Here is a 4,742-nt window from a genome sequence, read left to right on the forward strand (position 1 = left end):
CATCCAAACTGCTGGAGATCGAAAAACAATGGGTACTAACACCCCCTTCCCCTCCACCTACAAGATATCCTAGAGAAAGGATCCCTTTTGTTCACACTTTTCATCCGCTGATGCCTAAAGTATACTCTATTATTAAGAAACACTGGCCTCTCCTTTATAAAGCTTACCCGGACATCGGTTCTTTTGAGGCCCCTGTATTGATCTGTACTAAACGTCCCACCAATGTCCGTGACAAGGTGGTAAGGGCTGACATAGGCAGTAAAGTTTCTACTACTACCCAGAGGCTACTTGCCCCTCGCCGTTGTGGCACATTTCCCTGCCTCAACTGTGCAGCCTGTTCGAATGTGATCAGGTCAGACAATATCACTCACCCTAGGACAGGCAAGTCTTTTCCGATACGTGGCTATTATACGTGCGATTCAAACTTCGTGGTTTATTTGGTGAAATGCCCATGTGGCCTCCTCTATGTAGGGGAAACAACCCAACACGTCAAAGACCGTATTGCCAGCCATAAGTCAACGATTAGATGTCAAAAAAACTGGTTACCTCTGCCTGAGCACTTTACTAAATACCGACACTCAGTTGCACAGTTGAAATACCAGGTAATTGAGCATGTACCCCGTCCGAGGAGGGGTGGTGACCATATCAAATTATTAAGAGAGAGGGAAACATACTGGATACATAAGCTTGACACTCTGACCCCTAGAGGGCTGAATAGAGAAATAGACTGGCTTATATAATGACTAACAACCTTTTTCTGTTATTTTTGCAGACTCGTTAGTACACTTTAACCCTAGGTGAGTTTGCTCCGCCCACTGGACTCTGTCTTAGATTGAGATATTTGCCCCGTGTGTGTGTGTGTATATATGTATATATATATATTTTTTTGTATATATATATATATATATATTGATACACTTATGTCTACATGTCCATACATAAGGTACTTTACATGAGTTAACAATGTTTTGCTGATTTTTCATTATTTTCCATCTACCTCTTTTTATTTTATTTTTACTTTTTATTTTTTATTTATTTTTTACTATTTTTATTTTCTTCCCTCTTTTTACTTATTTTTCTACGGTTTCCTTTTTTAGGATTCACTATTTGTCTAGATGTCCTAACCATAATTATGCAATTTTTACTAATTATCTGTTCTTGATCAATAGTACATTTACCTAGTCTGTATCCTGTGTAATCCATACATAATGACAACATTATACCGCTTTCCTTCTGATAGGATGAAAAAAATCGCTATCTTCCCTATCACCAGGGCAACCGCTGTATGTGTACAGCTTAATAGTATAGTCCTTAGACATGCGCAGTGCTCCTATTGGGACAGCGCGACGTCACTTCCGGTTCAGAGGTTCTCTTCCGGTCTGACGCTACCACCCGGTCCCTATTTAAATACCACTTCACCCTGATTGTATTAGCATGACGCCACTGCAGCTAGGCGTGGGAGCGCCGCTATCTAGCACCACTGCACCAGGTACTGTACACATGGCCATCTTTAAGTGGCACTATTCAGGGACGCTTTTTTAACTGACTATCATCTGAGAGTGTGCACACCAGCACATATACTGTATACTATTTAGATACAGCAACCCTTTCATGCAAAGTATACTGCGATATATGGCACTATCTAGGGACGCCTATGTAACCAACAGTCATATCGTATAGCATATATATACCATTTAAAAACTACATACAACTATGCCTGCTCCCTGCACAGTATATTGCGGTTTTACGGACATCCTGAACAATATATTATCTGTCATAAGGAACACATCCACCTTTATATAACAGCAAAACATTATATTCCCCTTGTGTAGATGGCCTGCTTTATGACCTTATAGAGACATCATGGTGTCTACACATATGAATCTACTAACTACGATTTTGACAATTCCTTTCAGCCATCTTTCTTGGGCTATTCTCTTGGGAGTTCTGTTCTTCCTTATTCAAAGATCCGAATTTCAATTCAGGTAATCACCTTTTCTCCTATTGTACCTAAGATGGAGTTGGTTCACTGAACCTTCTTTGCTTGAATGTTCTACATGTATCATATTGTATATTTGTATATGCTCTGTATATATTGTTTTACTATTGTTGTTTATTGGGATTATTTTTGTTTTTCTGTATGGTGTTGTAATTCTCTTGTGTTTATTTTCTCATTTTCTGATGTATCTCTCTTTATTTACAGCGATAAAAGTGATAAAGGCTCGGATTGAGCCGAAACGTCGTACTAAATTATATCGCTTCTACTTCGTGCTATATATACTTGTTTGGCTCCCACATGTTTTGTATATAATAAAAATAAGCACTTATTTGCATAAAAAAACCCCTCTGAGTGTGCGGTGAATTATATTATCATTGGTAATAGGACCTACAGGTCTGTTACACCTGCACCTCGCTATTGGACTTGAGTGCACGGTAACCTCCTGGTTATATTCTGATCAGAGAGCGCAATGACATCACGTTTGTACGCCCTCTGCCTAAACAGCCAAGTGCAGTGAGATGGAAGATGGGGACGACGAGGATTCCAGACTAGTACAGCAATTCCCTAGCGAGGAGACTTATTTAATTGTTTTCAAAATTTGGGACAGCAATTTTTGGGGAGCACTATACTCTGGAGAATGATATATGGGGCCCACCATACACTGGAGCATTCCAAAGACGCCTGATGAAGAGACCTGAGTAGTCTCGAAAGCTTGCAATGTGTTACCATCTTTTCAGTTAGCCATTAAAAGGTATCAACTACTGAGGACTCTCAATCCTGAATATTTTGCCCATTATATACAGTATGGAGCATTATTTGGGCCCATAAGACAGTGGAGCTTCTTCCATGGGGACCAACATATACTGTAGCATTATGTGGAGCTCATCGTATACTGTTTCAAACATTATATGGGACCAATGATTCTGTATGGAGAAATATATGGGCCTCATTACTCTTTATAGTGCACTATGCGGTGCCCATAATACTGTATGGAGTTATATACTGTCCATTTTTGGAGCTATTGGAGAATTTAAAATGGATATCAGTCATGAGATGTAAAAAGTGAAGTATTTTTCACTATAATATACCGCTATTTCTCTGCCGTATCGGAGCATCATGAGTTGTGGTATGTGTTAAAGGGGCGCTCTTTGACCCAGGGCACATGAAAACCTGGAGCCAGCCCTACCCCCCCACAACTTTAGCCAAATAACACCCAGTTTTCAGTGCGTAACTATTATTATGAAGGAAATTAAGGTTGACAAGCTTCAGTAATAAAAATTGATGTTTTTGCCTTTCAAATGGGCACTGTATGTGTGTTTAATGTACTCCACTCCCTGCCAACTTTGCTTCCCCATTGACTTGCATTGGGTTTCGTGTTTCAGTCGGCCTTGGACTTTTCACGATAATCGGCCGATTTCGTTCGACCCGACTTTTGAGAAAGTCGGGTTTCATGAAACCCGACTCGACCCGAAAAAAGGCAAAGTCGCTCATCTCTACTGAGGATATGTTCCAGGGACTGGTTAGTGCGCTCCGTCTGACCATTGCTCTCAGGATGGTATGAGAGAGGGGGGTGGAGGAATCCAAAAAGGCAACCAAAGGGCATGGTGAAAAAATATATTTTATTTAGTGGAAATGCAAGAAAACAAATGACTAAAAAACAAATGACTAAAAAACATGTAAGTACTAGTTAATCATTGATAACACATGATTAGGACCCTGGGCACCATGTTGCCAGTAATATACCAATGTTGTCATACAAGACATAAAACCGTTATTTCCTCAGGATAAACATAGCAAAAATAAGCAAAATCTCCTGTGGGCATATAATGCTTGTAAATGCTTACAAACTTGTACCTAGTTAGGGGCAAAAGTTATATGTAAAGAAGCGCCATCACATTAGTAATGTTACCTGAGAGCAGCCAGTGCAGGCAAAACGAGGGTCCCCGGGCCCACCCCGATGCGCGTTTCGGACACACCTTCTTCAGGGGGCTTCTTGGGGTCCATGCGAAAACCCTCACAGGACACAATTAATCCCAAAAAAGACAATTCTTGAATAAAAAACACACATTTCTCCAATTTGGCATACAGATGATTTTCCCTTAGTTTTTGGAGAACGGTTTGTACATGATTCAGATGAGATTGACTGTCGGGAGAGTATATCAGAATATCGTCTAAGTAAATGACAACAAAACGACCAATGAGATCCGAGAATACCACGTTGATGAAATTTTGAAATATGGCTGGGGCATTGGTAAGACCAAACGGCATGACTAAATTTTCCAACAGTCCCTTGGTCGTGAGGAACGCGGTTTTCCATTCATCCCCCTCCCGGACCCTTATCAAATTATATGCCCCCCGAAGATCCAGTTTGGAGAACCATTTTGCCCCTGAAAGTTGGTTACACAAATCGGGAATCAACGGAAGGGGGTATGTATTTCGTACAGTAATCTTGTTGAGCTCACGAAAATCGAGGCAGGGACATAAACCGCCATCTTTTTTCTTTACAAAAAAAACCCTGCCGCCACAGGTGAGACTGAGGGACGTATGTGTCCTTTGCGAAGACTCTCAGCAATGCAATCTTTCATGGCCAAGCACTCAGGGCCAGACAAATTAAACAAACAGGCTTTAGGCAATTTAGCCCCCGGGACTAACTCGATAGCGCAGTCAAAGGGTTACGCTATGTAGCGGCAACGTCTCGGCCTCGCTTTCAGAGAAGACATCTTCGAATTCTTTCAGGTACTCC

General features: G+C 41.0%; 1 long non-coding RNA gene across 1 annotated transcript; it reads left to right on the top strand.

Moving 5' to 3' along the window:
- The first annotated feature begins 673 nt into the window (after positions 1-673).
- On the top strand, positions 674-2,352 carry LOC141087471 (uncharacterized). The gene is made up of 3 exons (XR_012231661.1): positions 674-797; positions 1,917-1,985; positions 2,204-2,352. It is a non-coding gene; the product is annotated as an uncharacterized lncRNA (long non-coding RNA).
- The last annotated feature ends 2,390 nt before the right edge of the window (positions 2,353-4,742 follow it).

The sequence above is a fragment of the Dendrobates tinctorius genome, unplaced genomic scaffold, assembly GCF_039654945.1.
Source record: "Dendrobates tinctorius isolate UK_male_01 unplaced genomic scaffold, ASM3965494v1 ptg000033l, whole genome shotgun sequence".
NCBI classification, from domain to species: Eukaryota; Metazoa; Chordata; class Amphibia; order Anura; family Dendrobatidae; genus Dendrobates; species Dendrobates tinctorius.